At 34.9% G+C, this 26471-nt stretch overlaps 1 pseudogene across 1 annotated transcript; it reads right to left on the reverse strand.

Annotated features, from left to right (window-relative positions):
• Nucleotides 1-20763: 20763 nt before the first annotated feature.
• On the reverse strand, nucleotides 20764-21121 carry LOC307176387 (glutaredoxin-2, mitochondrial-like; annotated as a pseudogene). Its single transcript has one exon. The product of its transcript is annotated as a glutaredoxin-2, mitochondrial-like (transcript).
• Nucleotides 21122-26471: the final 5350 nt, after the last annotated feature.

The raw sequence follows: 26471 nt of genomic DNA on the forward strand, positions 1-26471 counted from the left end.
ATCTTCTAAAAATTTCAGGAGGGAATTCCCTGGTAGTCCAGCAGTTAGAACCCCACACTTTCACTGCCCGGCCCAGGTTCGATTCCTGGTCGAGGAATTAAGATCCTGCCAGCCACGTGGCATGGCCAAAAAACTAAATTAAATTAAATTAAAATTTCAGGAAACCATTATAAAAGGAACAACATAAGAGTGATTATTAGGTAAGAAACTAGCAATCTCAGCCTCGGGTCTCAATTTCTCTGATAAGACTCAGCATAGGCCTTAAAACATATAAATATCTCAAGAAGTAAGAAATGGATTATAGGTAAATTTTAAGTTTAAATGAAAAGCCACAAATTAAATTATAAATCCAAAATATTTATTATTTGTTATCCTAAAACATTTCATAGTCTGAGTCTCTCCAAAGATTGTACTTTCTCTGGTTCTTAGGATAAGTAAATAAAATCAACATCCCCTACTATTGGCAAACTGTAAGTAGTCCATGATCATGAACATGCATATATATGCAAGAAAAGCTAAATATCACGAGAGCTATAGATAAACTTGATTTCCCACTTTTATTCATTCAACACCTTTTTAGAAGATGGAGGCAAACCACCCTGAAATTTCTATATTTTTCTCTTCCAATAAAGGAAGGAAAAGCTACATGAAACATGACTTTTTTTTTTTTTTTTGGCCAACAAGTATGTTTTTGTTTTGGCTATTACTTTTGTGTTCATTTAGAGACACAAAGAATTCAGTTTATAAACATCTCCAAATGTCCTGCAAGTACTGTAACTTGGTAATGAAATTTGAAGACACCAATAGGAAAGAAATTTTGCATGTGTCATGTTCTTTAAAAGTAAATGGTTAAAAATAAATATTTTGGATTCAAAGGAAACCAAATTTTTTTTTCCAGTTTATAATTATTTGGTCCTGGATTTTTGTTTGTTAGGATGTTTTTGTTTGTTTGTTTTTGCGGTACATGGGCCTCTCACTGTTGTGGCCTCTCCCGTTGCGGAGCACAGGCTCTGGATGCACAGGCTCAGTGGCCATGGCTCACGGGCCCAGCTGCTCCGCGGCATGTGGGATCTTCCCGGACCAGGGCACAAACCCGTGTCCCCTGCATCAGCAGGCGGACTCTCAACCACTCTGCCACCAGGGAAGCCCTGTTAGGAGGTTTTTGATTACTGATTCAATCTCCTTAAATTGGTCTATTCAGATTTTCTATATCTTCTTGAAAAGATACAGCCTTGGATGACTGTATGTTCCTAGGAATTTATCCATTTCTTCTAGGTTGTCCAATTTGATGATGTATAATTGTTCATAGTAGTCTCTTATGATATTTTGCATTTCTGAGATATCAGTTGTAACATCTCCTCTTTCATTTCTGATTTTACTTATTTGAGCCTTGTCTCGTATACATTTTTTTTTGGTGAGTCTACCTAAAGTTTTATCAGTTTTGCTCAGGGAACCAGCTCTTAGTTTCACTGAGCTCTTCTATTATCTTTTTAGTATATATTTCATATATTTCACATCTGATGTTTATTATTTCCTTCCTTCCACTAACTTTGGGCTTCATTTGTTATTTTTTCTAGTTTCTTAAGAGATCATTTTTAAAAGTATTTACTTGCTGATAATGTCACTGCCCTGTAAAGTTCTTTAAATAATGAGGTCATTTATTTAAAGGATCTTTATTGCTGAAAAAAGTCCCAGGTCTTCTGAATTGCCTCTGACCCACAGAAGACTCAGCATTCCTGCTACTCATTCAAAATACCCACAAAAATTAATTTTACAAATACCTAGACAGAAGGAAGTGACATGGAGATCTTTAAGTTGCAGGTTACAATCACATATTTTACAATCATAGTTCAGAAAAGTACGTTTTCTGACAGGAATGTTGTAACTTAGAGGCAATGCATTCCACTACAGGGAATGGGCAGGAAGGATTCATACAATTATTCTTTCATGAGTAAATTGGTACCAAATACAAGAAAAAATTGGCATGCATGGTGAAAAAAAAAGAGCGAAAAAATCACTCCTTCTGCCAGATTCATATACTCAAGGGGTTTACTTATATTCAAATTATTTTCCTTATGAATTAACAGAACTGTCCTCAGATTAAACTCTAGCAAAAAAGAGTAAGGGAGATCTGTGTGAAGCCTTGTTAAACAATATAGATGTATTTCTGGGGATGGTGTGTGTGTGTGTGTGTGTGTGTGTGTGTGTGTGTGTGTGTGTGTGTGTGTGACTAGAGTTTGAACACCAATAGTGAAAATGTCATATATGATTCTCAACTAGAGTTATGGGTGAAGACATGGGTACAGTAGCAAAATATATTGGGTGAAATAAAGTAAGAATATTCTGCCTCTCTCACTCAATGAAGCTATAAAACCTGGACAGAATGTTTACAGAAACTCTTTGAGGACTCTGAAAAGCAAATAGTAGCCAGCAGATTGGAGAAGAATAGAGTTCAAAGTTACATCAAACTGGCAGTGGGTTTACTATTTTTTCTTTCTAGTACTCTCAGGACTGGATTCAACATAGCTGGAAAGCCAGAAATGGGCAATGACACTGCAAGAGAATGTTCCAACAGATCTCCTGTAGTTCTTCTGTGGGTAGTTAGAATGGGTTCTCTTAATTTTTGGAGAGAGTGCTGGAAATGCCTCATTGTTTTTCTTTTTCTTTTTTTAAATTCATTTTTGTCTCAGCCACCAAGGATTCCCATGGCGTTTTTGTCCTGGGGATATTTAAGAGCCTACTACTGTGAAAGAGAGAAAACTTCCTTCTAATTTAAGAAGCTGTGGTCCCAAGAGTATCAGTGCATATCCATGTTGTTTTTCTTTCTCTCTCTGACTTCTCAATGTTTGTCCCACAGTTGTGGGAAGTACACAGCAGAATGGTGTTAAAAAAAGAAAAAAAATTGCTTTCTGACCAGAGAACCAAAAAGAGGAGCCCAGGGTCCCAGAAAATGCCAGAGAAAGTGTGGAGAGAGAGTAGTTTTGGAAAGTGACCCCCTTGTTTTGTTTATGAACTTCTGTACTTACTCCTATTTTATGTATTCATGGATCCTACCCTAAGCAGGATATCATAGATGTTGAGAACTAAATTTAAAGAAAGACGCTGCCTAGGTCAGAGACTGCACACTGGGTAATGCATATATATGACTGATCTGAAAAGCATTGTGGACACTGATATTTCACCCCTCAAAAAGGAATTAAAATGGTGGTGCGAACCCAACTGGGTTGATTGCCTGCTAAAACAAAATGACCAATACTCTCTATAGGATTTAAATAAGACCTAGTGTCTCATAACATGCTTTCAAAATGCCTTGGGATAAAATTGAATTTAATCAGCAAATATGTGTGTGTGTGTCTATATATATATATATATATATATGGAAAATCTCAACTCACTTGGGAAAAGACATTCAACAGATTTCAAAGTTGAGATGACAAATATGTTGGAATTTAATGACATAGACATTAAAAAGCAGATATTACAAAAATATTCCAATAAATAAGGTGAATATCTTGGAATGAATGGAAAGGCAGAAATATCATTGAAGAAATTCAAGGTATAGGAAGCCAATGGAAATATTTAAATTTAATATGTAGTAACTGGAATAAAGTTACTGGTTGGGCTCAATAACCAAATGGAAATGACCAAGGAAAGAGTCAGTGAATTTGAAGATGTATTAATAGAAATTATCTAATTTGAATAAAATAGAAAAACAGATTGAAAAAAATGAGAAGGGCTTCAGAGACCTTTGGGATAATACCAAAAATTTTGACATTCATGTCATCACAATCTCAGAAAAAAAGAAAGGTGCAGTAAAAAATAATAATAAAAATAAAGAAGAGGCTGAAAATTTCCAAAATTTGGTGAAAAATGTAGATCTACAGATTCAAGAAACTCAGTGAACCTAAAAAAAGAAAAAGACATCCATTCCCAGTTATATCATAGTCAAAATGCTGAAAACTGAAGACAAGAAAAGTATCTTGAAAGCCCAGAATTCCATATCCAGTGAAAAATCTTTCAGGAGCAAAACAACATAAAGATATTCTCAAATGAAGAAAATCTTAGAGAAGTTTTTGGTCAGCAGACATGCTTTCAAATAATTACTTAAGTAATTCTTTCAGACAGAAAGGAACTGCTACCAAAGTCACCTTGGAATATCAGAAATGAAAAAATAGCAACTGAAATAATAAATGTACAGAAAATATAACAAACTATTCTTTCCTTTTATAGTTCTTTATTATATGTGTTATGCTTGAGAACAAAAACCATAAAGTTGTCTGATGGAATGCGATGCTTATATATGTCCCAAATAATATAAGTAAAATATAAGGGCAGAATAAAGAAGTCTATATGGTGGTAAATCTTATATGTTTCACTTGAGGTACTAAGAAAGTTGATTTCAAATAGACTGAAAAGTTAAATATTGCATTGCAATCCCAAGAACGGATGTTGGAACAAATGCACAAAGATATATTCAAGAAAACATTAAGTACACTGAAGAGGTTCAAAGAGCCCAAAAGAAGGCAGGAAGGAATGAGCTAATGGAAAACAGAAGAAACAGAGAGGATGGAACTTTCAGAATGGCTGAATAAGGTTAATCCTTTCTCCAAATCCTCTTTCCAAAATGCAATGATAAATCAGATGAAATTATTTAAAAAATAGCCATTTAAAGAGTCTGAAATCAACGGAAGTCATATAGCAAAATGTGAAGTGTATATTCAAGAAAATCTATTGAATCTCAATAGAAACAAGGGAGTCTGTGACTTTTTAGTCAGAGGTGGCTCCTACCCTCTCACTTCAGCTCCATGGCACAAAAATGATACAAAGATCATGGGAGGGGGCTGACTTCATTTGGGGAAGAATTCTGGAAATGCTGGGACCTGCAGAGATGTCAAACACTTAGAGATCTCAGTGGCAGAAAATTAGGGAAGGCCAATAGCCCAGCTAGCTTGTGATTTTGACACGAGTTGGGGTGAGCAATAGACCAGCAGACCAGCCAGAAATTTAACAGGGAGATCTGAGGACCAAGACAGGCAAAGCAAGCCTTGATAAAACCCTGAGCTAGAAGGTTGTAGCATACACAATTCTGCATGCACACTAAGTACTAATTGTACTGAGTTAATTGTACTTGGTTGAATGTGAGATCTTGAAAACACAGTTAAAATAAATAAATAAATAAAAGGGCACATGCTTATAAATTGCCTGAACTTTGAATAAAACAATGAGATAGGTTTTCTGTCTAATCATCTAATCTTTATTAATTTCATGTACTACTCTCCCTTTTGATTTGGATATTGGCTTAACTTCATCATCCTATATCAACTTAAAAATCTAGGTCATCTAATAATTTTATTTAAAATAAATAACTTTTCAAGGGATATTTTCTATTGGTGAGGTTGTCAAAACTATCCAATAATCTGTGTCAGTAATTTTCCCCTCAGGTTTCTAAGTGACTAAATTCAACAAATAATAACTTATTTCTATAAGAAATAACTACAGAAACTGAGAATAAATTTAAAAAATGACTTGACAAAAGTAGAGAGAGAAACAACTTCACATATGACTATTGGAGCTTGTGAAGTAGAATACTCACATTTTGATGGAACTAGAGAAAGAAAAAATGAACACTAGAGTTAATAACAATACTTGTCAGGATCCCCAGTGGCAGGATTATAATTACCTCAACAGTAGTAATGCTATGTTTAAGTAATTTACATCTTTACATGTTACTTCCTCAAACCATGTATGGTTTGGCAGTAAATATACAGTATCTATGTACCAAAGGAACTCATAAAGGAAGTTGTCTCATCCCATAATAATCAAAAGCTCTCAAATGCTAAATTGTCTGAATGGTTGACTCTGATGATGATGTGTGTGTATATGTACATGCATATATGTAAACCTGAATATATAGACATAACTACAGTGAATTGAAGACATGGAGTGTGTATTTAATTCTCTCTTTTTTTAAACAAACTATAGTCTTAAACCTATTCACAAAATACACACACATACAGTAATTATGCATTTACATATACACAATGTGAATTGTCTCTTAATCAGAGAACAGTTGTCTCTCACAATGCCGTGTCCCTACTTGAAGATAGCTCTTGTGATGGTTCTGCAGCTGTATGTGTGGAGATGAGCCAAGATGCTCTCAAGTGTGGAAAGTGGTCCAGATGTCACTGCTACTGCTGGAGAGAGATACTCCAGAGGTTGTCATCTGGGCATTACCACTGCCAAAATTGTTGCCTTGGCCACAGCTGTTGGCTTTCCTGCTGGAAGATGAGGGAGGAAGAAAACATTTGAAAGCCTTGCCAAAACAGTGGGAGGCAGCCACAAAATGAGTACACATTGGTGTAAAAGTCACAAATCTGATATAAAATGAATTTGTTTGTAGATTAATTGCAGCACTCTGTTTATATGTATAAACTTCTTAATTGTTTATATGCTGCATTGCAGTATCGAAGGCATGATTTCAAAGCTCATAAAGACCTGACCAGCTATTGGTTGAGTTTATTAGTAATCTGTTGTAACATCATGTTAATCTAGGAGATTAAGGTGTTTCAAAACTGAACTTTGAGATGTAGGTCCCAAAGTGCACACTCTTTTCCTCTATGTTTCACTAAAATTAACGTTTTTTTGTAGATAATGTCTTATATTTGTGCCTCCTATAGTGCCTAACAAACTTCATTTCTTGTAGCAGATGTCCAATGCATGCTGTTAAGGTGATGTGAACCAAACAACATTTAACTGAACTGAATGAAATTGAATTAAATAATATTAATTGGAACTATGAATTAGCTTTTGGTCTTTCATTTTGTAATGACCTCACCTTGGTAAATATATCATGTTGTCAGTCTCTTATAGGGCTTTTTTCTGTAAATATCAATATGCAAATAAACAGTTGAGGCAAAATTGATAAAAAGTGTGGGCCAGATACCTCGGTTAATACACTGATGTGGATATTCATGATAATTCATTTATTTTTTTATTCCATATTTAATGTGTAGATAAATAACAACAAGAATTTATAGATATCCACTATAAATGAAAATAATAAAATTTTGCCTTGGACACAATAAGGAGAAAAATAATATTTTCCCATGGACCTGGATTACCCCACTTTATTTATTCAACAAGCTTGTATTGAGCAAAACTTTGTGTGAAATAGTCTCCTAGAAAGTACAAAATAAATAAGTAGGAGATGGTCCTTCCATTCAAAGGACTCCCAGTCACATGGAAGTTTCATATATAAACGTGGATAAATTATAATATGGTAAGGATTGTGACAGAAATGCACACAGAAGCGTGCCTGGAAAGAAAGGTCCAAGAAGGATTAGTGGAAGGTCTTGAGGACATTATTGAAAGAAATATAGAGGGAATCCAGATAAGGAACAGAAAGAACAGTCCAGAAATGGGGCAAAATACATAAAGTCAGGAAACATGAAACATCCAAATCACTAAGCCATTTTTGCATAGTATTAATCAGTGTTTTTTTTTTTTCTCTTCTCTCCCTTTCTCTCTCTCCCTTTCTCACTCTTTCTCTCTCTCCTTCTTCCATACTGTGATACAGAATTTTAATTCAAAGTCATAAAAACGAGACTCTTTGCTCTCATTCAAACCTTGAAAAATACAAAGACAAAAGTATGGGTTTCCCTGGTGGCGCAGTGGTTGAGAGTCCGCCTGCCGATGCAGGGGACACGGGTTCATGCCCCGCTCCAGGAAAATCCCACATGCTGCGGAGCGGCTGGACTTGTGAGCCATGGCAGCTGAGCCTGCGTGCCTGGAGCCTGTGCTCCGCAACAGGAGAGACCACAACAGTGAGAGGCCTGCGTACCGCAAAAAAAAAAAAAAAAAAAAAAAAAAAAAATGACAAAAGTATGGCTCAAACCAAGGACAGAAATTTCTTCTTTCTAGTCTACTGTTTCTTGTATTTTTGTTTCATTTTCTCAAAATGCAGAATGGCTTTATCAGATAGTCAAGATCAAGACTACAGGTATTCATTTTATTCCATCTCTGTAACCCAAGAGTAGGAGAGTGTTCCACAGAAGTTCCAGCTAGAAAAAAATTTAGGTAGGGGCATTTATTAGGTCTACTTGAGCCATATGCCAATATCTGGATATATCTCTGAGGCCAAGCAGGGGCACAGTATGATTGGTTCCATTTTTCTTATATAGCAAACCTCTATGACCATAAAGTAATTGATGACATTTATCAATATCATATGGAATTCAGGAGGATAAGTTTCCTCTAACGGATGGAAAAGATGATACCTACAAATAGAGGAGGTCAGGACGTGCAGTTCTGATAAAGATATCAAATGTACATCTGATTCTACTAAGGAATTTTGAGTTTTTTCCTTTAGACCATGTGAAACTGTTGAAAGGTTTTGTTCAGTGGAGTAATTCATTTGTTTCTTTTTGTAGGACCTGACTCAGTCATCCTGGTGAGAGATAATGAGAGATTCTATACTGGCAGTGGTCATAGATATACATATAGGGAATGTATTTAAGAAATAGGAAGAAAATGTGTCATAACAGTAATCAACTGAATGGGAAGTAGGTTTGGAAAAGCAGAAGGTGGTACAAGTAAAAGGGGGAAACCAAGAGCTCCCCTTATTCAATTACTAATTTAAGTTAATTTTGTGTTGAAATACCTTATAATCATCCCTTCTTTTATTTTTTTTATTTATTTTATTTAATTTTATTTTATTTTTGCGGTACGCGGGCCTCTCACTGTTGTGGCCTCTCCCATTGCGGAGCACAGGCTCCGGATGCGCAGGCTCAGTGGTCATGGCTCACGGGCCCAGCTGCTCCACAGCATGTGGGATCCTCCCGGACCGGGGCATGAACCCGTGTCCCCTGCATCGGCAGGCAGACTCTCAACCACTGCACCACCAGGGAAGCCCCATCCCTTCTTTTAAACCCTGTAGTTACTTCATTTACTTTAGCCTTCATCATCTCATTTCCCTGGAATATTGCAATAGTCTCTTCAGCAATCTGTTTGCTTCCAGTATTTCATCTTTCTAGTCTATTTTCATTCTATAACTCAAGATATCTTCCTTAAAAATCTAATCTTTCTTTTCCTTATTTTAGAAACATTAGGTGTTACTTGGAAACCTAAGGCTGGGAGAAGATCCTAGTTTTTCAAGGTGGCATACAGAATCTGTCATAAAGAAGTCTTAATCTGCCCCATGATTAACTACAGTACAGCAGAAATTAGATAAACTATACCTTCTCAGCACTACTTTCTCCCTTTCTATGCTCTCCCAGCTGGAAGCCCATGAACTTTTTTCCCCGTAATCTCCACCAAGAGGATCAGGTTTAGAGTCTGAAAATAAGAGACAATAATGTAAGAATTGGAAGAAGGAAAATTTATCATAATTCCTCCAGTAGAAGCAAGAAAAATATGAGCGCTATCAAACATGAAATTGTTGCCACAATTTCCAGAAGTTTTCACAGAAACCTTCTGCCTCATATCAGGAGCCAGGGGTGTTTGTGACCAAAAGTTTCCTATGGTTCATGCAACCTCATGACTCCCTAACTGTTAATGGCAAATCTGAGAACCACGGCAGTTTTCCTGAATCTTGAAACATCTAGACTTTTCATCACTTTTGTAAAAATATCTATTTTACTGTATTAAATCTTTTCCACTTGAACTTTCTAGAATGGCTACCATCATCCTCATCAAATACAAACTGAGAATTTTATTATCATAAGTGGTTCCATGAAACCAATTTTAAAGATGGGATCCTGGATTTTATTATTTGATGTGTTTATATTTAAAAACAGGGATAACATTATTGCCAGTGGAAAATACGATACTGATAGTGTGTTTCAGTGGAAATACAGTTACTTAAATTATCTGCTACAGTTGTTGTGTAGTGGAGTGCCTGTTATATGCATGGTTTGGTAGCCCAAGTGGCAGAAGCAATAGAACATTGGGGTGGAAATAAGAGCTGTGGTGTAGGGTAGCTGCTTCTGGCTGTTCTGAAGAGTTTCTAGAAAGAAAGTGGCAAATTCAAACCTATAATCTCTCAGGCATGGTCAAAGAAGTAGAGAACTTCTCCATTTGGCCCCAAAATAATTTTTTAACTTTTCTACCCAAAGGGCTGAAATATTCAAAATATAGACACAAAGTCTGTTCAGGTATGTTTCTAAATTATAGTGCAGTTTGGACAGGGATTGGGAAAGATCAACGTCTTCAGTTTTGTAATGAAAACTTTTGGGTGGATTTAAAAAATCTGATTATCTTGATCCCTTCCCTTGATATCCTAATAATCATCTCTTGTCAAGAAAATCAGCTTCTCTTATCTTGTCTGAAGAAACCTGCCTACCCTGTCTTAATTATTCCAAGTCCCTTTTAAGACTCACTTTCTCTACCCAGTCATGGACTTCAGACTCTCAATTAGAGGCACATCTAGCATGCCCCAAAGATGTAAATACAATATAGCTTATCCATTGAAAAAATGCATAACATATAATTCAACAGAAATCTGAGAAATATATGTAGGAATTGATTCCTTAAGTTCGATACCAGGAAGAAAATAACATGATTTGGTTAGGTTGGATATACTGATATGCATACAGTTATAAGAGATTCTTGATTTGAGAGAGTGGGCAGTGGGCTTAACTTTTACTCTGTTGTTCGAATGGCACTTGGACAAAATATAACCTACACTAAATGCAACTGAGGATAAAGAATTTTCTGGTACAATGTAGAGGAATGAATCCAAAGTTTTAGGAATATAGGAAATGCTTGAATGGATTCATATCGTAAGAGCCATTCATAACTCCCTACTCCCTCCCTCCAGGTTCCAGTGTACACTCCCTTCATACATTGATCAGGGGATCTCAGCATTCATGGAAAGTTCCCTAGTGGCTGTCCTTCTGGAACTCTTGGCCATCAGACACAGGGAGGCATGTTACAAAAGTGGTAAACAGTACCAGAGCAGACATTAAAAGGGACTGACTGGGGCTTCCCTGGTGGCGCAGTGGTTGAGAGTCCGCCTGCCGATGCAGGGGACACGGGTTCGTGCCCCGGTCCAGGAAGATCCCACAGGCCGCGGAGCAGCTGGGCCCGTGAGCCGTGGCTGCTGAGCCTGCGCGTCCGGAGCCTCTGCTCCGCAATGGGAGAGGCCACAACAGTGAGAGGCCTGCGTAACGCAAAAAAAAAAAAAAAAAAAAAAATGGACTGACTGGAGGAAAACTTTGGAAATTGCTAATTTACCTCATTGTTCCTAGGACAGAAATAAATTGTCACCTAGAGAGTAATTACCTGATTAGAATAACTAAAAATAATAAAATATTGGTCTGGTATATAGTTTTCCCTGCACTATTTGTTGAAAAGACTATTCTTCCCCCTTTGAATAGTCTTAGAACCCTTGTCAAAAATCATTTACCCATATATGTGGAAATTTATTTCTGGGCTGTCAATTCTATTCCACTGGCCTATATGTCTGTTTTATGCCAATACCACATTGTTTTGATTACTGTAGTAAGTTTTGAAATTAGGAGAGAGTCCTCCAGTGTTGTTCTTCCTTTTTGAGATTGTCATGGTTATTACATGCCATGTGAATTTCAGAATGTATTTTTCTATTTCTGCAGAACATATCTTTGGGAATTTGATAGAAATTGAATTGAATCTGTAGATTCCTTTAGGTAGTATTGATATCTTAACAATATAAAGTCTCCCCACCCATGAACAAAGGGATATATTTCCATTTATTTATGCCTTTTAAAATTTCTTTCAGCAATGTTTGTAGTTTTTATTTTACAAGTCTTTCACTTTTAGGTTAAGGGAATTCTTATACATTTTATTCTTTTTAATGCTATTGTTAATGAAATGTGCAAAATTTTCTTTCAGGTTATTTATTGTAGTGTATACAAATACAACTGATTTTGAATGCTGACTTTGTGTCCTGCTACTTTGCTGAATTCATTTATTAGTTCTAACAGTATTTTTGTGTGTATAATCTTTAGTGTTTTTTATGTATAAGATCATATCATCTGGAAACAAAAATAATTTTACTTCTTTTCCAATTTCGATGTTTTCTATTTCTTTTTCTTGCCTAATTGCTCTGGCTAGAACTTCCAGAATTCATTAAGTAGAAGTGTTAAGAGTGGGCATCCTTGCTTTTTTTTTGATCTTAAAAGAAACACTTTCAGTCTTTCACTGTTGAGTATAATGTTTGCTGTGTGTTCTCATTAGTGGCTTTTATTACGTTGAAGTAACTTCCTTCTATTTCTATTTCACTGAGTGTTTTTATCATGAAGGAGTGTTGAATTTTGTCAAATGGAGATAATCATGTGAGTTTTCCCTTTATTCTGTTAATGTACTATATTACATTGATCAATTTTCTTATGTTGAACCATCCTTGCATTCCAGGAATTTCCCACTTGGTCATGGTGTATAATCATTTTAATATGATATTGAATTCAATCTGGTAGTATTTTATTGAGGATTTTTATGACAGTGTTTATAAGGGATATTGATCTGTAATTGTCTTTTTTATGTATTGAATTTTTCTTTGGTTTCAGGGTAATTGTGGTCTCATAGGATGAGTTAAGAAGTGATCTCTCCTCTTGAATATTTTGGAAAAAAATGAGAAGGATTACTATTAGTCCCACTTTAAATGTTTGGTAGAAGTCACCAGGGAAGCCATCAGATCCAGAGATTTTTCTTTGTTGAGTGAGATGCAATTACTGATTCAGTCCCCTTACTATTTATAGGTCTATTCAGACTTCCTATTTCTTCATGATTTAGGATTGGAAGGTTTTGTTTCTATGAATCTGTCCACTTCACATAGTTTATCCAATTTTGTTAGCATGCAATGGTTCATAGTACTCTCTTATAATACGTTTTATTTCTGTAGAATTGGTATTAATGTATCCACTTTCATTTCTTTTTTTTTTCCATTGGAATGTACTTGCTTTACAATATGGTGTTAGTTTCTGCTGTACAGCAAAGTGAATCAGCTGTACGTATACATATATCCCCGCCTTTTTGGATTTCCTTCCCATTTAGGTCACCACAGAGCACTGAGTAGAGTTCCCTGTGCTATACAGTAGGTTCACATTAGTCATATATTTTATAAATAGTTGTGTAAATATGTCAATCCCAATCTCCCAATTCATCCCACCTCCCCACCTTGGTGTCCATACATTTGTTGTCTACATATGTGTCTCTATTTCTGCTTTGCAAATAGGTTCATCTGTACCACTTTTCTAGATTCCACATATATGCATTAATAGACAATATTAGTTTTTTCTCTTTCTGACTTACTTCACTCTGTATGACAGTCTCTAGGTCCATCCACATCTCTGGAAATGACACAATTTTATTCCTTTTAATAGCTGAGTGACATTCCATTGTGTATATGTACCACATCTTCTTTATCCATTCCTCAGTTTATGGGCATTTAGATTGCTTCTATGTCCTGGCTATGGTAAATAGAGCTGCAGTGAACATTGAGATGCATGTAGCTTTTTGAATTATGGTTTCTCCAGGTATATGTCCAGGAGTGGGGTTGCTGGGTCATGTGGTAGTTCTATTTTTAGTTTTTCAAGTAACCTCCATACTGTTCTCCATAGTGGCTGTATCAATTTACATTCCCACCAACAGTGTAAGACGGTTCCCTTTTCTCCACACCCTCTCCATCAATAATTGTTTGTAGATTTTTTGATGCTGGCCATTCTGACTGGTGTGAGGTGATACCTCATTGTAGCTTTATTTTACATTTCTCTAATAATTCCTGAGGTTGAGAATATTTTCATGAGCCTCTTGACATTCTGTATGTCTTTGGAGAAATATCTCTTTAGGTCTTTTGTCCGTTTTTTGATTGCATTGTTTGATTTTTTGATATTGAGCTGCATGAGCTGTTTATATATTATGAAGATTAATACCTTGTAGGTTGCTTCTTTTGCAAATATTTTCTCCTATTATGAAGTTTGTCTCTTCTTCTTGTGTATAGTTTCCTTTGCTGTGCAAAAGCTTTTAAGTCCCATTTGTTTATTTTTGTTTTTATTTTCATTACTCTAGGAGGTGGGTAAAAATGATCTTGCTGCAATTTATTTCAGAGAGTCTTCTGCTTAGGTTTTCCTCTAAGAGTTTTATAGTGTCTGGCCTTACATTTAGATCTTTAATCCACTTTGATTTGATTTTTGTGCATGGTGTTAGGAAGTGTTCTAATTTCATTCATTTACATATAGCTGTCCAGTTTTCCCAGCACAATTTATTGAAGAGACTGTCTTTCTCCATTGTATATTCTTGCCTCCTTTATCATAGATTAGGTGACCATAGGTGGGTGGGTTTATCTCTGGGTTTTCTATCCTGTTTCATGGATCTATATTTCTGTGTTTGTGCCGATACCATAATGTCTTAATTACTGTAGCTTTGTAGTATAGTCTGAAGTCAGGGAGTCTGATTCCTCCAGCTCAGTTTTTCTTTCTCAAAATTGCTTTGGGTATTCGAGGTCTTTTGTGTTTTCATACAAATTGTAAATTTTTTTGCTCTAATTCTGTAAAAAATGCAATTGGTAATTTGGTAGAGATTGCATTGAATCTGTAGATTGCTTTTGGTAGTATAGCCATTTTTACAATATTAATTCTTCCAATCCAAGAACATGGTATATCTCTCCATCTGTTTGTGTCATCTTTGATTTCTTTCATTAGTGTCTTAAGTTTTCTGAGTACAGGTCTTTTGCCTCCTTACATAGGTTTATTCCTAGGTATTTTATTCTTTTTGTTGCCATGGTAAATGGAATTGTTTCCTTAAATTCTCTGTCTGATCTTTCATTTTCAGCATATAGGAATGCAAGAGAGTTCTGTGTATTGATTTTGTATCCTGTAACTTTACCAAATTCACTGATTAGCTCCAGTAGTTTTCTGGTGGCATCTTTAGGACTATCTATGCATAGTATCATGCCATCTGCAAACAGTGACAGTTTTACTTCTTTTCCGATTTTTTTTTCCTTTTATTTGTTTTTCTTCTCTGATTGCCATGGTTAGGACTTACAAATCTATATTGAATAATAGTGACAAGAGTGGACATCCTTGTCTTGTTCCTGATCTTAGAGGAATGGTTTCAGTTTTTCACCATTGAGAATGATGTTTGCTGTGGGTTTGTTGTATATGGCCTTTATTATGTTGAGGTACATTCCCTCTATACTCACTTTCTGGAGAGTTTGAAACATAAATTTGTGTTGATTTTTGTAAAAAGCTTTTTCTGCATCTATTGAGATGATCATATGGTTTTTCTCCTTCAATTTGTTAATATGGTATAGCACACTGATTGATTTTTGTATATTGAAGAATCCTTGCATCCCTGGGATAAATTCCATTTGATCATGGTGTATGATCCTTTTAATGTGTTTTTGGATTCTGTTTACTAGTATTTTGTTGAGGATTTTTACATCTATGTTCATCACTGATATTGGTCTGTAATTTTCTTTTTTTGTAGTATCTTTGTCTGGTTTTGATATAGAGTAATAGTAGGCTCATAGTATGAGCTTGGAGTCATCCTCCCCCTGTAATTTTTTTGGAAGAGTTTGAGAAGGATGGGTGTTAGCTCTTCTCTTAATGTTTGATAGAATTCACCTGTGAAGCCATCTGGTCCTAGACTTTTGTTTGTTGGAAGATTTTTAATCACAGTTTCAATTTCAGCACTTGTGATCGGTCTGTTCATATTTTCTCTTTCTTCCTGATTCAGTCTTGGAAGGTTATACCTTTCTAAGAATTTGTCTATTTCTTCCAGGTTGTCCTTCGCATAGAGTTGCTTGTAGTAGTCTCTTACGATGCGTTGTATTTCTGTGGTGTCCATTGTAACTTCTTTTTCATTTCTGTTTTTATTGATTTGAATCCTCTCCTTCTTTTTCTTGATGAGTCTGACTAGAGCTTTATCAATTTTGTTTGTCTTCTCAAAGAACCAGTTTTTAGTTTTATTGATCTTTGCTACTGTTTTCTTTGTTTCTACTGCATTTATTTCTGCTCTGATGTTTATGATGTCTTTCCTTCTACTAACTTTGGGTTTTGTTTGTTCTTCTTTCTCTAGTTCCTTTTGATGTAAGGTTAGGTTGTTTATTTGAGATTTTTTCTTGTTTCTTGAGGTAGGATTGTATTGCTACAAACATCCCTCTTAGACCTGTTTTTGCTGCATCTCATAAGTTGTGGATCATCATGTTTTCATTGTGATTTGTCTCTAGGTATTTTTTGATTTCCTCTTTGATTTTTTTCAGTGACCTCTTGTTTATTTAGTAACATACTGTTTAGCCTCCATGTGTTTGTGTTTTTTACTTTTTTTCCCCTGTAATTCATTTCTAATCTCAGAGTGTTGTGGTCGGAAAAGATGCTTGATATGATAGCAATTTTCTTAAATTTACTGAAGCTTGATTTGTGACTGAAGATGTGATCTATCTTGGAGAAGATTCCATGTGAACTTGAGAAGAAAGTGTAATCTGCTGTTTTTGGATGAAATGTCCTATAAACATCAATTAAATCTATCTGGCCTATTGTGTCATTTAAATCTTGTGTTTCTTTATTAATTTTCTGTCTGGATGATCTTGCCTTTGGTGTAAGTGAAGTACTAAAGTCCCCCACTATTTTTTTGTTATGGTTGATTTCCCCTTTTTTAGCTGTTAGCATTTGCCTTATGTATTGAGGTACTCCTATGGTGGGTGCATAAATATTTACAATTGTTATATCTTCTTGAATTCATCCCTTGATCATTATGTAGCATCCTTCCTTGTCTCCTGTAACAGTCTTTATTTTGAAGTCCATTTTGTCTGACATGAGTATTGCAACTCTGAGTTTTTTTTGATTTCCATTTGCATGGAATATGTTTCCACCCCCTCACTTTCAGTCTGTATGTGTCCTTAGGTCTGAAATCAGTCTCTTGTAGACACCATATATATGTGTTTTTCTTTTTTTTTAATATCCATTCAGCCAGTCTGTGTCTTTTGGTTGGAGCATTTAATCCATTTACATTTAAGGTAATTATATATATGTATGTTCCTATTACCATTTTCTTAATTGTTTTGGGTTTATTTTTTAGATATTTTTCTTCTGTTGTGTTTCCCACCTAGAGAAGTTCTTTTAGCATTTGTTGTAGGGCTAGTGTGTTGGTGATGATTTCTTTTAGCTTTTGCTTGTCTGTAAAGCTTTTGATTTCTCCATTGAAATGGTTAGAATAATCTTGACTGTAGGTTTTTCCTTCTCATCACTTTAAATCTATCCTGCCACTCCCGTCTGGCCTGTGCAGTTTCTGCTGAAAAATCAGCTGATAACCTTATGGCGATTCCCTTGTATATTATTTGTTGCTTTTCCTTTGCTGCTTTTAATATTTTTTCTTTGAATTTAATTTTTGTTAGCTTGATTAATATGGGTCTTCACATGTTTCTCCTTGGGTTAATCCTGTATGTGAGTCTCTGCACTTCCTGCACTTGGGTGGCTATTTACTTTCCTGTGTTAGGGAAGTTTTTGACCATAATCTCTTCAAATATTTTTTCAGACACTTTCTCTTTCTCTTCTTTTGATATCCCTATAATTAGAACATTAAGGCATTTAATGTGTCCCAGAGGTCTCTGACACTGTCCTCATTTCTTTTCATTCTTTTCTCTTTATTCTTCTCCTTGGCAGTTATTTCTACCATTCTATCTTCCAGCTCACTTATTCGTTCTTCTGCCTCAGTTATTTTGCTATTGATTCCTTCTAGTGTATTTTTCATTTCATTTATTGTGTTGTTCACCACTGTTTGTTTGTTCTTTAGTTCTTCTAGGTCCTTCATAAAAATTTCTTGTATTTTCTTAATCCATGCCTCCATTCTATGTCTGAGATTTTGGATCATGTGTACTATCATTACTCCAAATTCTTTTTCAGGTAGATTGCCTATTTCCTCTTCATTTATTTGGTCTTGTAGGATTTTACCTTGCTCCTTCATCTGTAACATATTTCTTTGTCTTCTTATTTTTGTTGATGGGTGCAGATGTGTTCCTGTCTTGCTGGTTCTTTGGCCTGAGAAGTCCAGCACTGGAGCTTGCAGGCAGTTGGTTGGAGCTGGGTCTTGTTGTTGTGATGAGGACTTCCATGAGAACTCACACCGATTAATCATATTTCCTGGGACATGAATTTCTCTGGTAGTCCAGTGGCTTGGATTTGGTGCTCCTACAACAGGAACTCAGGCCTGACACCTGGCCTGGGAACCAAGACCCTGCAAACCACATGGCTCAGGAAAAAAAAAAAGAAAAAGAAAAAGGAAGCCCAAGGCAGATAATAAAAACCAAACTGAACAAAAACAAACACACACACACAAAGAAAAGAAAACAAATAAAACCTAAGACAAATAACAAAAACAAATACAAGCAAATGAAAAACAAACTGACAAGCAAACAACAATAACAACAAAACACAAGGAAAGCCAGAAACAAGAAGACACCCAAACAAGAGAGCCCAAAAACTGAAACCAAAAATAAAAACAAAACTAACCTAAACAGAAAACAAAACAAAACTAAACTAAACTAAACGAAAAGCTAAATGAACTGAAGACACTGAAAAATGACAAAAAGAAAAAAAAAGTAAATAAAATAAAAAAGAAGATAACAAAACAAAAATATTGAAAAAACAAACCAACAAGTGAACAAGACAAACAGAACAAGACAACAAGCAAAAAAGAGCAGAACAATAACAAAGAATAAAAAATGAGATAAAATAAAATTAGTAAAATAAAAAATAAATTGGAAAAAATAAAAAAGAAGATGAAACTACAAAACAGAACAACAATGTAAAAAAATTAAAAGGAAAAAATTTTAATTAATTAATTAATTAATTAAATTAAAAAATTCCCTGGTGCCTCCACTATCAGTATCCATGCCCCCATAGTGAGCTACAGCGAATCTCCACCTCCCCAATATACCCTCCAAAACCTCTAGGTAGGTCTCTGAACCACTTTGTCAGCCCCACCCCTGCATATGTTCCTCTCACCAGTGTCTGCTCCTGAAGCTCGCCCAGAACACAGGTACCTGCGTAGGCCAGCTGGGGTGTGGGCTTCCACTGGCATGGCTGCAGAGTCCAGCATACCCAGAAGAAGCTTTGGAGGTGGGTGGTGCTTGGGTCCACTGACCCACATGGCCAGAGGAGGCTTTGATGGGGGCGGGGCTCAGGACTGTGACCTGTGTGACCGGAGGAAGATTTGTCAGGGTCAGAATGTGGGCTTCCGGGACTTGCTCCACTTTTATTTCTGATTTTAGTAATATGAATCTTCTCTTTCTTTTTTTTGTATTTAATCTTGCTAAAGGTTTGTTAATTTTGTTGATCTTTTTGAAGAACTAGCTTTTGGTTTCATTGATTACGTTCTATTTTATTCTATTTTTTATTTCATTTACCTCTGCTCTAATCTTTATTATTTATTTCCTTCTACTAGCTTTGGGTTTAGTTTGCTCTTTTCTTTCTAATTCCTTAAGTTTTAAAATTATCTTTTTGGTTTGAAATCTTTCTTGCTTCTTCTAATGTTATCTTGTATAGCCATGTATTTCCCCTTAGCACTACTTTCACTGCATCTTGTAAGTTTTGTTAGTTGTGTTTTAATTTTCATTCATCTCTAAGTATTTTCTAATTTCCCTGATGATCTTTTCTTTGATCTATTTGTTAAGAAAGTATTGTTTAATTTTCATATTTTGTTAAATTTCTAGTTTTCCTTCTGTTATTGATTCCTAACTTTATCCCATTGGATTGGAGAATGTATTTTGTATGAAAGCTAACTTTTAAAATCTCTTAAGACTCACTTTACGACCTAATATATGTTTTTTCCTGGAAAATATCCCATGTGCACCTGAGAAGAATGTGTATGTTGTTGTTATTAGGTAGAGTGTTCTATATGTGTCTGTTAGATATAGTTAATTTAATGTGTTGTTAAAGTCCTCTATTTTCTTACTTTTTTCTATCTGGTTTATCTACCCATTATTGATAGTGAGTTATTAACGTCTTCAACTATTATTATAGAACTACTTCTTCAATTCTGTCAATTTTTACTTCCTATATTTTGACGGTTTCTTATTGTCTGTAAATAAATATTTATAATTGTTGTTTCTGCTGTATTAAATCTTTTAATAATATATAATGTTATTCTTTGTTTCTTGTAAACTCTTTTGATTTAAAGTCTACGTTTTCTAATACTAGTATAGCTACCATATTCTCTTTAGGTTACTATTTGCATGGGATATCTTTTTCTATTTTCTCACTTTTGGTCTATTTGTCTTTCTTTGGATCTGACGTGGATCTCTTGTAGACAGCATGCACTTGGATAATGTGTGTTTAGCTATTCTGCCAACCTCTGTCTTTTGATTGGAATATTTCTTCCATTTACATTTAAAGTAACTACTGATAAGCAAGAACTTCTATTTTGCTATTTGTTTTCTACATGCTTTACAGCTTTATTGTCCCTCATTCCCTGCATTGGTCTTTTCCTTTGAGTTTTGTTCATTATTTATAGTGGAATATTTTAATTCTCTTCTCTTTTCTTTTTGTGTATGTTATTTATCTATTTCTTTATGGTTACCATGAGGATTACATTTATAATTTTAAAATTATAACACTAATTTGAATTTCTGAGTTTTTCACAGTGATTTATTGTTCATTATGATTTTTTCATAGAGATAATTTTCTAATTTAAAACTTTCAAATATTTAAAATACACTATCAGGCATTATCACTTTATATAGTTGACATTTTAGTATCAAAGTTATGAGCACATATCACTAAAATTCTTTCCTCATACTTTGTAAAAAATACACTGATGTAAGAGTGGAAGCAATTTACCTTCCTTGTGAAGCCTATGAGTGTCAGTTGCACCTCCAATAAAAGTTCCATTGACAAATATTCTTGGCACACTTCTTTCACTGGTGTATTTTGAAAAGAATATCTTCTAACTGGCTTCTATATTCAAGCATGTCCAATTCCACCACTTTATAGTTAACATTCATGTCATGGGAAAGTATGTTTGCCATTGTACTGTAAGAAAAGGATGTTTTTGAGGCAATCATCACCCAGTTATCAGAAATTGTTTCTTGGGTCTGATTCACAGGAGCAGTTGCTGAGTTCCCCAAAGATGATGATGTGCTATTCCCCATCCCAAAGGCAGAAGCTCCTGCTGCCCAACCAAGATGGCCTACTGAAGCCACTCTAGCTTTGTTCCCACCAAATCTGCATGGCACCAACACATGGTCTTGATTTGAATTTTTACCAGTTTAAATTCAATAACATGCAAAAATTCTGCCCACTTACTGCACTGTCCTCACCCCTTTTGGTTGTTGAGGTCACAAAATTACATCTTTATATATAGCATACACTAAAACACTAACTAATAATTCTTTTAAATGCATTAGAGTCTTAAATTATGTTTCAAACAAAGCATTAAGTTGTAAACCACAGTTATAATAGTACTAGCTTTTAGAGCAATAATTTTTAAAAATGTTTTCATCTCTTGAGTCCTATAGAAAAATAGGTTGTCCATCAGTTGATGGACACTTATTTTGCTTTCATATCTTAGTTATTATACATATTTAGCAACATATGTAGCAAACCATTGCTACAATAATGTTGGCTTTTATAATTGTCCACATGTTTACATTTGGTGAGTTTTTTATTTCTACATGTGATTTTGTGTTGCTGTCTTGTGTCCTTTCATTTCACCCCTGCAGGACTCTGTTGAGCATTTCTTGCTCAAGGGCAGGTCTAGTGGTAACAAACTTCTTCAGCTTTTGTTGTCTAAGAATGTCTTAATTTCTGCCTCACCTTTGAAGGACAGTTTTGCTGAGTATAGGATTCTTGGTTAACAATTTTTCTCTTTTATCACTTTAAATATATAGGCCTCCTGACTTTTGGCCTCCAAATGTTGTGATAAGAAACCTGTTAATAATTTTATTGAGGATTCTTCATATGTGATGAGTCACCTCCATCTGGCTGCTCTCAGGATTCTCTCTTTGTCTTTGTCTTTTGAATGTTTGATTATGTGTCTTTGTGCACATCTCTGAGTTCACCATACTTGGAATACGTAGAGTTTCTTAGAAGTTTATATTTATATATTTCATCAAATTTGGGAAATTTTAAGCCATTTTTTTCAAATACTGTCTCCTCCTCTTTTTTTCTTCTCCTTCCGTGACTCCCACAATGTATATGTTGGTCCATTGATGGTGTCCCAGTGGCCCCTTAGACTCTGTTAACTTGTCTTCAACCTTTTTTCTTTCTGTTCCTCAGACTCAAAAATTTTTATCCCAGAGAGCTGGTTATTCAATGTTGACATACACAACACTGGGGAGATGTTCATATATGTTTGCTGAGATCTGTATTGGATATTTTTCTTGGCAATTCAGAACATTTTCTTCTTTCAAAATCTCCTACTCAAAGATGAGATGGAGTAGACCAACACTTGTTCCTGTTCTTTCCAATAAATACAATGAAAAATCCTGGATGTTATATGAACACACACACATACACACACACACAAACACACACACACACACAAGACTGAAAGATGAAAATTATATATACATACATATAGTTTTTTCTAATCAATTTCTTCAAAAACAGCTATTGCAAGCAATCTTAGATAAAGAAAAGTAGCAAGAACATAAATAGATATTGAATATATTGAATATTGAATTTTGTTGTATAAGTGAAGTAGAAAATAAAATAAGGGATATTTACTACTTTACCATTAAATTTATTGTGAAATATGTTTTTGCCTTTTGAATGCAGAAACATTTCTAACAGAACTTTTTTCTTTTCATTAATCTTAATATGTTTGTGCAGGTATTAGTTCACAGTTTCCATTATTTTGGCTAAAATAAATTTGAGTAACAGCAATAAATTCTAGTAAACAATTTATTGTTAAGCACCTTGTGTCATGTGTGTGACATTTGGAGGCTCAAAGAAAAGGGAATAAATTCTTCAAAAAAAATGTTACTTGGGCTTCCCTGGTGGCACAGGGGTTGAGAGTTCATCTGCTGATGCAGGGGACACGGGTTGGTGACCCGGTCTGGGAAGATCCCACATGCCATGGAGCAGCTAGGTCCATGAGCCGTGGCTGCTGGCCCTGCACGTCCAGACCCTGTGCTCTGCAATGGGAGAGGGCACAACAGTGAGAGGCCCACATCCCACAAAAAACAAAACAAAACAAAACAAAAAACATGCAGTAAAGATATTAAGGAGACAGATAAACCAAATTAATGTGTCAGAAATGAGTATACATTTTATATTATTCTGTCATAAGTATTTCATGTTTTATATATTGTCACATCCTTTTTTATTATTTTTTATTTAAGTATAGATGATTACATTAATTTCAGGTATACAACATAGGGATTCAATATTGTATAGATTATACTCTATTTAAAGTTATTACAAAATAATAGCTATATTTTCCTGTGCTGTACAATATATCCTTGTTGCATAGTTATTTTATATGTAGTAGTTTGTAGCTCTTAAATCCATACCTTTATCTTTCCCCTCCCTCCTTCCTTCTCCCCACTGGTATCTACTAGTTTATCTATATCTGTGAATATGTTTCTATTTTCTTTTATACATATTCATTTGTTTTATTTTTTAGAGTCCACATATAAGTGTCAACATACAGTATTTGTCTTTCTCTGTCTGAATTATTTTACTAAGCATAATACCCTCTAGGTCCATTAACATTGTTGCAAATGGCAGAATTACATTCTTTTTTCATGACTGTGTAGTATTCCATTTTATACACATACCACATCTTCTTTATCCATTCATCAGTTGATGGACACTTATTTTGCTTTCATATCTTAGCTATTGTAAATAATGCTGCCATGAACTTTGGGATGCATGTATCTTTTTGAATTAGTATTTTTGTTTTCTTCAGATATATATCCAGCAGTGGAATTACTGGATCATATGGTACTTCCATTTTTAGTTTTTTATGGACCTCCATACTGTTTTCCATAGTGGCTGCACCAGTTTACATTCCCACCAACAGTGTAGGAAGGTTCCCTTTTCTCCACATCCTCATCAGCATTTATTGTTTGTAGACTTTTTGATGATTAGCTGTTGGGACAAGTGTGAAATAATATCTCATTGTGAGGGCATGTTTTAAGTCAAACAAATGCTTTGGATGATTTGGGTTTGTAATATTCAGTTTGTTGTCATAACAAAATACTACATCCTAGGAGACTTAAAAAACATGAATTTAATTTCTCACACTTCTTGAGCCTGAAAGTCTGAGATCACAGTGCCAGTATGGTTGGGTTCTGGTGATGATCATCTTCTTGGCTTACAGATAACCAAATTCTCACAGTGTGTCCTCACACTGTGGAAGCTCTGATGCCTGTCCAATTTTTAGAAGACCATTAATCCTATCATGGGGGCTCCATCCTTATGACTTCATATAAAGCTAATTACCTTCCAAAGACCTTACCATTTAATACCATCATGTTGGAGGTTAGTGCATCAACATATGAATTCGGGGGGGGATACAAACATTCTTTCCTTAACAGATTTATTTTATTGCAAAATCCAAAAAGCTTTTCATTTGAAATTGAACACCAATTATAACACTACATGTAAATTATTCCTAGAAATCATTATGTCAGTATTGTCCAAAATGAACCTATATAAAATTATCTGTGGTGCTTCATTAAAATGCAGATTCACAGATGCAAAATGCATGTTTTTACAAGCTCTTATTCACATTAGTATTGGGCAACTATTGATTGATTTATTTATTTTAAAGGATTTCTTCATCTTTTTTCTTTTAACTTGAATTTTATTGTTTTTTATACAACAGGTTCTAATTATTTATCTATTTTATACATATTAATGTATACATGTCAGTCCCAGTCTCCCAATTCATCCCACTCACCTTCCTTGGTGTCCATACATTTATTCTCTACATATATGGCTCTATTTCTGCCTTGCAAACTGGTTCATCTGTACTATTTTCTAGATTCCACATATATGTGTTAATATTCAATATTTGTTTTTTTCTCTTTCTGGCTTTCTTCACTCTGTATGACAGTCTCTAGATCCATCCACATCCCTACAAATGACCCAATTTATTCCTTTTTGTGACTAGTAATGTTCCATTGTACCACATCTTCTTTATCCATTCATCTGTTGATGAGCATTTATGTTGCTTCCATGACCTGGCTATTGTAAACCGTGCTGCCAGGAACATTGGGGTGCATGTGTATTTTTGAATTATGGTTTACTCTAGGTAAACACCCAGTAGTGGGATTTCTGGGTCACATGATAGCTCTATTTTTAGTTTTTTAAGGAACCTCCATACGGTTTTCCATAGTGACTGTATCAACTTACATTCCCATTAACAGTGTAGAAGGGTTCCCTTTTCTCCACACCCTCTCCAGCATTTATTTTTTGTGGATTTTTTTATGATGGCCATTCTGACTGGTGTGAGGTGATTCCTCATTGTAGTTTTGATCTGCACTTCTCTAATAATTAGTGATGTTGGGCAGATTTTCATGTGCCTCTTGGACATCAATATGTCTTCTTTGCAGAAATGTCTATTTAGGTCTTCTGCCCAGTTTTGGATTGGGTTGTTTCTTTTTTTAATATTGAGCTGCATGTGTTGTTTATATATTTTGGAGAATAATCCTTTGTCCATCGATTCATTTGCAATTATTTCTCCCATTCTGTGAGTTGTCTTTTCATCTTCTTTACAGTTTCCTTTGCTGTGCAAAAGCTTTTAAGTTTCATTAGGTCCCATTTGTTTATTTTTGTTTTAATTTCCATTACTCTATGAGGTAAGACAAAAAAGATCTTGTTGTGATTTATGTCAAAGAGTGTTCTGCCTATGTTTTCTTCTAAGAGTTTTATAGTGTCCAGTCTTACATTTAGGTCTTTAAACCATTTTGAGTTTATTTTTGTGTACGGTGTTAGGAAGTGTTCTAATTTCATTCTTTTACATGTAGCTTCTGCTCCGTTATCCCAGAACCACTTATTGAAGAAACTGTCTTTTCTCCATTATATATCCTTGCATCCTTTGTCATAGATTAGTTGACCATATGTGTGTGGGTTTATCTCTTGGCTTTCTATCATGTTCCACTGATCTATATTTATGTTTTTGTGCCAGTACCATACTGTCTTGATTACTCTAGCTTTGTCATATAGTCTGAAGTCAGCCAGCCTGATTCTTCTGGCTCCATTTTTTTCACTCAAGATTGCTTTGGCTATTTGGGGTCTTTTGTGTCTCCATACAAATTTTGAGATTTATTGTTCTAGTTCTTTGAAAAATGCCATTGGTAATTTGATAAGGATTGCATTGTATCTGTAGATTGCTTTGGGCAGTATAGTCATTTTCACGACATTGATTCTTCCAATCCAAGAACATGGTATATATCTCCATCTGTTTGTGTCTTCCTTGATTTCTTTCATCAGTGTCTTATAGTTTTCTGAGCACAGGTCTTTTACCTTCTTAGGTAGGTTTATTCCTAG

This window comes from Stenella coeruleoalba (assembly GCF_951394435.1).
Source record: "Stenella coeruleoalba genome assembly, chromosome: 17".
Lineage (NCBI taxonomy): Eukaryota > Metazoa > Chordata > Mammalia > Artiodactyla > Delphinidae > Stenella > Stenella coeruleoalba.